We start from the raw sequence: 9,443 nt of genomic DNA on the forward strand, positions 1-9,443 counted from the left end.
TTTCAACATCTACTGACTGACCATATTCTTGCGTAACCAGTCCTTATCTTAGCTTTGTGCCTCTCACCGCAGACAGATGTTTCCTGATGTGTCAATATCTTGCATAGACCCTTCTGGAGAGACATGCAGATATCTATCATCTAGTCACGTAGGCCAGTATGCTGGTGTCTCAATTCTGAAGCTATTGAGAAATGCAAACCCAAGAATATTGGTACTAGATTTTTGACTTAATATATCTTTGGTAATTTTAACCACTTCAGCCTCGGACCAATAAATACCTTAAGGACCAGAGGTCTTTTTGCAATTTCGCACTGCGCTGCTTTAACTGGTAATTGCGCGGTCATGCAATATTGCACCCAAACGAAATTTGCGTCCTTTTCTTCCCACAAATAGAGCTTTCTTTTGATGGTATTTGATTGCCTCTGCGATTTTTTTTTTTCCGATATAAATGGAAAAAGATCGAAAATTTTGAAAAAAAAAGATATTTTCTTCTTTTTGTTATAAGAAAAATCGAATAAACTAAATTTTAGTCATACATTGAGGGCAAAATTTATTCAGCCACATGTCTTTAGTAAAAAAAATGTCAATAAGCGAATATTTTTTGGTTTGCGCAAAAGTTATAGCGTCTACAAACTAGAGTACATTTTCTGGAATTTACACAGCTTTTAATTTATGACTGCCGATCTCATTTCTTGAGGTGCTAAAATGGCAGGGCAGTACAAATCCCCCCCAAATGACCCCATTTTGGAAAGTAGACACCCCAAGGAAATTGCTGATGGGTATGTTGAGCCCATTGAATATTTATTTTTTTTGTCCTAAGGGATTGAATAATGACAAAAAAAAAAAAAAAAAAATTTTTTTTACAAAAAGTTGTCACTAAATGATATATTGCTCACACATGCCATGGTTATATGTGGAATTGCACCCCAAAATACATTCTGCTGCTTCTCCCGAGTACGGGGATACCACATGTGTGGGACTTTTTGGGAGTCTAGTCGCGCACGGCACCCCGAAAACCAATCACCACCTTCAGGATTTCTAAGGGTGCAAATTTTTGATTTAACTCCTCACTACCTATCACAGTTTCGAAGGCCATAAAATGCCAAAATAGCACAAAACCCCCCCAAATGACCCCATTTTGGAAAGTAGACACCCCAAGCTATTTACTGAGAGGCATGTTGAGTCCATGGAATATTTTATATTTTGCCAAAAGTTGCGGGAATATTACAAACTTTTTTTTTTTTGCACAAAGTTGTCACTAAATGATATATTGCTCACACATGCTATGGGCAGAAGTCAAATTACACCCCAAAATAAATTCTGCTGCTTCTCCCGAGTACGGGGATACCACATGTGGGGGACTTTTTGGGAGCCTAGCCACGTACGGGACCCCGAAAACCAAGCACTGCCTTCCGGATTTGAATATAAAATGCTATAAAAAACAAACTAACCAGAGTCACCCGTAACACTTATACGGTGATCAGTGGTGAAAGGGTTAACTAGGGGCAATCAGGGGGTTCAAATTTTTATTAGGTAGTATATGGGGGTCCCTGGCGCTATATAAAAACCTGACGGGGAACCTAAATAACTAACTGGCTAACCAGCGTCACCAGTGACACTTATACTGTGATCGCTGGTGAAAGGGGGTGAAAGGGTTAACTAGCAGCAATCAGGGGGTTAAAACCATTATTGGGTAGTATATCGGGGTACCTAGCGCTATAAAAACCTGGCGGTGAACCTAAAAAAATAACTAGCTACCTAGCGACACTAGCGACACTGATGCAGCGTTCAGAAAAATTATCGCTTAGTGACACTGGCAAAAGGGGGTGAAAGGGTTAACTAGCGGAAATCAGGGGGTTAAAACCATTATTGGGTAGTATATCGGGGTACCTAGCGCTATAAAAACCTGGCGGTGAACCTAAAAAAATAACTAGCTACCTAGCGACTGTAGCGACACTAATGCAGCGATCAGAAAAACGATCGCTTAGTGACACTGGCAAAAGGGGGTGAAAGGGTTAACTAGCGGCAATCAGGGGGTTAAAAACATTATTGGGTAGTATATCGGGGTACCTATCGATATAAAAACCTGGCGGTGAACCTAAAAAAATAACTAGCTACCTAGCGACACATGCAGCGATCAGAAAAATGATCGCTTAGTGACACTGGCAAAAGGGGGTGAAAGGGTTAACTAGCGGCAATCAGGGGGTTAAAAACATTATTGGGTAGTATATCGGGGTACCTAGCGCTATAAAAACCTGGCGGTGAACCTAAAAAAATAACTAGCTACCTAGCGACTGTAGCGACACTAATGCAGCGATCAGAAAAACGATCGCTTAGTGACACTGGCAAAAGGGGGTGAAAGGGTTAACTAGCGGCAATCAGGGGGTTAAAAATATTATTGGGTAGTATATCGGGGTACCTAGCGATATAAAAACCTGGCGGTGAACCTAAAAAAATAACTAGCTACCTAGCGACACTAGCGACACATGCAGCGATCAGAAAAATGATCGCTTAGTGACACTGGCAAAAGGGGGTGAAAGGGTTAACTCTAGGGGCAATCAGGGGGTTAAATCTTTATTGGGGGGTGATAGGGGGCTACCCTGGACCTAACACTAACTGTCCTGACAGTTTTTACTGTCACAACTGACACTGAATGCATTGATCAGTAAAGAAATGATCAATGCAATCAGTGACACTGTGACTGGGGGGGGAGGGGGGGGGGGATCGGGGGGGGTTTGTGTGCCTGTGTGTACCTACATGTCAGTGTAGTGTTGGTGCACACTTACTTTTACTGTTCTCCTCGTAGTCCGGTCAAAAAGACCGCCCCGAGGAGAATGACATCACTTCCTCCTTCCTGTGTAAACAATACACAGGGGAGGAAGCTTCTCATTGGCCAGGAGCGATCCAGAGGGGGTGGCCGAAAACCAACGGCCATCCCCTCATCACGGAGCGCTCCTGGACCGAATCGGACCGCCGTAACCAGCGGGAGGGGGTCCGATCGGACCCCCCACCCGCTGGAAGGCAATCACGTAGATGTACGTGATTATGCCTGCCTGTGCCATTGTGCTGACGTACAATGGCAATACGGCGGTCCTCAAGTGGTTAAAAGGTATTCCCTTATAATAACTAGTCCCAAAAAAGTGTCAAGTGCCTGATCTTCCACTGCAATGTCGCAGTCCCGCTAAAAATTGCTGATCACCACCATTATTAGTAAAAAAAAAAAAATAATAATAATAATAATAAAAATGCCATAAATCTATCCCCTTTTTTATAGACGCTATAACTTTTGCGCAAACCAATCTATATACGCTTATTGTGATTTTTTTACCAAAAATATGTAACAGAATACATATTGGCCTAAACTGATGAAGAATTATTATTTTTTGGATATGTATTATAGCAGAAAGTAAAAAATATTGTGTTTTTTTCCAAAATTGTCAGTCTTTTTTAGTTTATTGCGCAAAAAATAAAAAACGCAGAGCTGATCAAATACCACCTAAAGAAAGCTATATTTGTGTGAAAAAAGGACATTGATTTTATTTGGGTACAGCGTGACACACCCGCGCAATTGTCGGTTAAACGCAGTGCTGTATCGCAAAAAATGGCCTGGTCATGAAGGGGGTAAAACCTTACAGTCCTTAAATGGTGACTGACATTGCAAGGTCATGCAATGCTGTACCCAAACAAAATGTAAATAATTTCTTTCACACAAATAGAGCTTTCTTTTGGTGGTATTTGATCACCACTGGGTTATTATATTATATAAATTATATTATAAATATATTTATATATTATATAAATGAAAAAAAGACCGAAAATTTTGAAAAAGCTTTCTGCTATAAAACATATCAAATAAAAAAAATAAAAATAAAATAAATCTCTTGATAAATTGTGGCCAAAATGTATTCTGCTATATGTCTTAATTGTATATTGGTTGGTTTGTGTGAAAGTTATAGCGTCAATAAACTATGGAATATACAGTATCTCACAAAAGTGAGTACACCCCTCACATTTTTGTAAATATTTTATTATACCTTTTCATGTGACAACACTGAAGAAATTACACTTTGCTACAATGTAAAGTAGTGAGTGTACAGCTTGTATAACAGTGTAAATTTGTCCCCTCAAAATAACTCAACACACAGCCATTAATGTCTAAACCGCTGGCAACAAAAAGAGAGTATACCTCTAAGTTTAAATGTACAAATTGAGCCCAAAGTGTCAATATTTTGTGTGGCCACCATTTTTTTGCAGCACTGCTTTAAAGCAGAGGGAGTGAAGAGAGCAGAGGACAGCTGCATATGACGGAGGATGCACCACAATGGTCAGGGCTCAGCAGCCCTGATTTTCATGATTAGTACAGAGAGGGGATACAGGAAGTGGCAGATTCAGGGAGGTTTATTTTACAGTTTAGAGGGGGGTAGATTACACAGCACAAACACTGTGCTGTGTAATCTGCTTTAAGGGACCAGGATCAGAATTTTTGTTGGGGGGGGGGGGTTAACAAACACTTTAACCCTCTTGGGCATGGAGTTCACCAGAGCTTCACAGGTTGCCACCGGAGTCCTCTTCCACTTCTCCATGATGACATGCATAGCCAGTCCATCACCTTTACCCTCAGCTTCTTTAGCAAGGCAGTGGTCATCTTGCAGATGTGTTTGGGGTTATGTTGGAATACTGCCCTGCGGCCGAGTCTCCGAAAGGAGGGGTTCATGCTCTGCTCCTATGGTCTGAGCACTGACAGGCTGCCCCCCCCCCCACCCCTTCAACCTCTGCAGCAATGCTGGCAGCACTCATACGTTTATGACAACCTCTGGATATGGTGCTGAGCACATGCACTCAACTTCTTTGGTCGACCATGGCGAGGCCTGTTCTGAGTGGAACCTGTCCTGGTAAACTGCTGTATGGTCTTGGCCACCATGCTGCAGGTCAGTTTCAGGGTCTTGGCAACCTTCTTATAGCCTAGGCCATCTTCGTGTAGAGCAACCATTTTTTCAGATCCTGAGAGAGTTATTTGCCATGAGGTGCCATGTTGAACTTTCAGTCACCAGTATGAGAATGAGAGCGATCACACCAAATTTAACACGCCTGCTCCCCATCCACACCTGAGACCTTGGAACACTAACGAGTCACATGACACCAGAGAGGGAAAATGGCTAATTGGGCCCAATTTGGACATTTTCACTAAGGGGTGTACTAACTTTTGTTGCCAGCGGTTTAGACATTAATGGCTGTGTGTTGAGTTATTTTGAGGGGACAGCAAATTTACACTATTATAGAAGCTGTACACTCACTACTTTACATTGTAGCAAAGTGCTATTTCTTCCGTGTTGTCACATGAAAAGATATAATAAAATATTTACAAATTTGTGAGGGGTTTACTCACTTTTGTGAGATACTGTATACTGGAATTATTATAATTTTTTTTTTATTCTAGTGACAGCGGCGATCAGCAAAACTATAATGGGACTGAGATGGAGTGTGGTGGAAAATCTGACAATAACTGACGCTGGGGTGGGGGGGGGGGATTGACTGCCCTTGACATTACAGTGAAGCTCAAAGCCGATCATCGGATGCCAGCGGTCAATCATTGGCTGGGACCCAGTCATTGCCCCCTACCTGGAAATGCAGAATCGTGTATACAGTGCCTTCAAAAAGTATTCATACTTCTTGAAATTTTCCACATTTTGTCATGTTACAACCAAAAAACATAAATGTATTTTATGTGATAGACAAACACAAAGTGGCACATAATTGTGAAGTGGAAGGAAAATGATAAATGGTTTTGAATTATTTTTTTTTTAAAATATGTGAAAAGTGTGGCGTGCATTTGTACTCAGCCCCCCTGAGTCAATACTTTGTACAACCACCTTTTGCTGCAATTGCAGCTGCAAGTCTTTTTGAGTTTGACATTTAGAGTGAAATTTTTGCCCATTCTTCTTTGCAAAATAGCTCAAGCTCTGTCAGATTGGATGGAGAACGTCTGCGAACAGCAATTTTCAAGTCTTGTCACAGATTCTCAACTGGATAGGTCTGGACTGTGACTGGGTTATTCTAGCGCTTGAATGTGCTTTGATCTAAACCATTCCATTGTAGCTCTGGCTGTAGGTTTAGGGTCATTGCCCTTCTGGAAGGGGAACCCCCCCTCCACTCTCAAGTCTTTTGCAGACTCTAACAGGCTTTCTTCTAATGCCGCGTACACACGATCAAACAATCGGGTGGAAAAGTCCGGCAAACTCAAGTCCACCGGACAATCCCCCCGTGTGTAGCCACCGGCGGACGTTTTTTACCCGAAAGTACGACAGACTTAGAAAGTAGTTTTGCACTCCAATCTTCCTGCCGGACTTGCATTTCGGCGGACAATCTGGCCGTTGGTATGCCAGTCCGCCGTGCTTTTGAAATGAACAGACTTTTCCCGCCAGGAGAAAAGTCCGCTCATTTTAAACGCGTCTCCAGGTAGGCGGGGCCCGCAAAGGATCCGCCGCTGGCCCCGCCACCTGGTATGGACTTAAAGGGGAACCCCAACGCCGAAAAAAATCAGCATGGGGGTCCCCCCAGGTCCACATCAGACCCTTGTCCGAGCACGCTACCCGGCCGGCCAGGAAAGGGGGGGACGAGGGAGCGCTCCCTCCCCCTCCTGAGCCGTACCACCCCAAAGCACCTTGTTCCCATGTTGATGAGGGCAAGGGCCTCTTCCCGACAACCCTGGCCGTTGGTTGTCGGGGTCTGTGGGCGGGGGGCTTATCGGAATCCAGGAGCCCCCTTTAATAAGGGGGCCCCGGAAACCGCCCCCACCCTATGTGAAGGAGTATGGGGTACAATGTACCCCTACTCATTCACCTGTAAAATAAAGTACAAAAAAACACAACACACAAGATGTAAAATAGTTTATTGCACAGCTCCGGGGGTCTTCCGTCTTCGGGGGTCTTCTCGCCGGACTCCTCCGCTATCTTCTTCTAGCTCTTTTACTAGCGGAGGAGCCCGGCTTTCTTCCTCGCCGCCACCCTCTTCTCCTGACTTCGGGGGTCTTGTCCCCCTCTTCAGTTCTTCTTGCCGGGCCACCGCGCCTTCTTTTAGCTCTTTTACAGGCGGTGGCCCGGTCTTCTGTCGCCGCCTTCTGTTCTTCTCTTCAGATGTTGCCTCGTCGCATCCTCCGCTCACAATGGCACCGATGCAACGCGCGGCGACTTATATAGGGACATCGCCAGATGATGTCCCTGTCCATTATGGTGTCACAGTCCCAGAGGATGGGTAGCGTGCTCGGACAAGGGTCTGATGTGGACCTGGGGGGGACCCCTACGCCTATTTTTGTTGGGGTTCCCCTTTAAGTCCATACCAGGTGGCGGGGCCAGCGACGCATCCTTCGTGGGCCCCGCCTACCTGGAGACGTGCTCAAAATGAGTGGACTTTTCTCCGGGCGGGAAAAGTCAGTTCATTTCAAAAGTACGGCGGACTTGCATACGCACGGCCAGATTGTCCGCCGAAATGCAAGTCCGGCGGGAAGATTGGAGTGCAAAACTACTTTCTAAGTCTGCCGTACTTTCGGGTCAAAAAAGTCCGCCGGAGGCTACACACGGGGGGGGGGGGGGGGGGTGGTTTGTCCGGCGGCCTTGAGTTTGCCAGACTTTTCCACCCGATTGTTTGATCGTGTGTACGCGGCATAAGGGTATCTCCCAAATATTTTCAAACGGCGGTTTCTGAAGCACCGAGAGCACCAGATTCAAATCACACGGAGGCAGTGGTGGTCGTACCGGAGGGGCCACATGTCAAACCCCCTGAACAAACGTACTCGCCCATGAATGTGTCGCCAAAGGTTGCTGAAAAAAGACAGCCAAAGCTGATATCTGCCCCTTTATGGTGCTTAAAGCGGGAGTTCCGCGTTTTTTTTTTTTTTTTTTTTTTTTAAAGTCAGCAGCTACAAATACTGCAGCTGCTGACTTTTAAAATAAGTACACTTACCCGCCCAGCGCGCCCACGATAATCGGCACCCGAAGCCGATCTCTCGATCGTCTCTCAGGTGCTGCCGCCGCCATCTTGGGTATGGGAATCAGGAAGTGGAGCCTTGCGGCTTCATTTCCCAGTTCCCTACTGCGCATGCGCGAGTCGCGATGCGCAATAAGGACTGTCCCCGCTGTCTCTGGGATCCGTGTGTTTCCCAGCAGACAGCGGGGGACCCGCAGGAAGTGGCGTAAAAATCCGCAGATTCTGCGGATATCTATGCCGGAAGTGGGTACAGATACTTGTACTCTGCTTTAAAGAGGGAGTCACGCAAATTATTATTTTTTTTTTAAAGTCAGCAGCTACAAATACTGCAGCTGCTGGCTTTTAAAATAAGGACACTCACCTGTCCCAGGGTCCAGCGATGTCGGCACCCGAGGCCGAACCGTCCCTCGGATGCTGCCGCCGCCATCTTCGTATGGGAATCAGGAAATGAAGCCTTGCAGCTGCACTTCCTGGTTCCCTGCTGCGCATGCGCGAGTCGCAAAACGCAATCGGAATGCTCCCCGCGGTCTCTGGGACCCGTGTGTGTCCCAGCAGACAGCTCAGCAGGACGGGAAGAGGCATCGATTCTTGTGGGAATCTATGCCCGGAAGTGGGTGCAAATAGCTGTCTTAGACAAGTATCTGCACCCCCCTCCCCCCTGAAAGGTGCCAAATGTGACACTGGAGGGGGGGGGGGGGGGGGGTTCCGAAATGCAGAGGTTTAAAGTTTCTGATCCACTCCTCGCTGCAAAAACAGCAGGATCCTGGAAACTGAATATGTACACGGATGCCACCCCATCCCCCTACACATAGAGATGTAGGCCTTTCATGATGATAAATCTTCCTCGAAGAGGACTTCTGTGCCCTCAGAATAGTGGAGATTACGGAAGCTGACAGTTCTCGGTCCCTTAGCACCTGGCTTTCAACAGCCATGCCATTAAAACCAGTGAAGGTAAAGCAGGATGAAGTATTGGACCTTGAAGGTCCTCCGGCATCGGCAACCGCCAAGGAACATCCACCACCATTCTGACTATGTCAGCATACCAAGGACGTCTAGGCCAATCTGGGGCAACCAGAATCACCGGAATCCCCTCGGCCTCCACTCTGCATAGCAGACGAGGTAGGAGCCTGAGCAGGGGGAAGGCATAAATCAGCCGATAATACCCCCATGGAGCCACAAAGCGTCTGACGGGTCTGCCCACGGATCTTTTTACCTGCCCACAAACCTCTGTACCTTCCGACTGAGCCAAAAGGCCAAGAGATCCACATCTGGCATGCCCCACCTTAGGCAAATGAGCCGAAATACTTCCGGATGCAGCGACCATTCCCCCTGGTCCAGCAGCTGACGACTGAATTAGTCCGCCTGCCAGTTTTCTAAGCACGGAATGTATACGGCTGACAGAGCCGGCGCGCCGCTCTGCCCACTGTAGGATGTGAGCACCTCCAGCGCTGCAGCCGAGC

This window comes from Lithobates pipiens, unplaced genomic scaffold (assembly GCF_037356315.1).
Source record: "Lithobates pipiens isolate NorthernLeopardFrog02 unplaced genomic scaffold, aLitPip1_a1.2 Scaffold_16, whole genome shotgun sequence".
In the NCBI taxonomy this organism is placed as follows: Eukaryota; Metazoa; Chordata; class Amphibia; order Anura; family Ranidae; genus Lithobates; species Lithobates pipiens.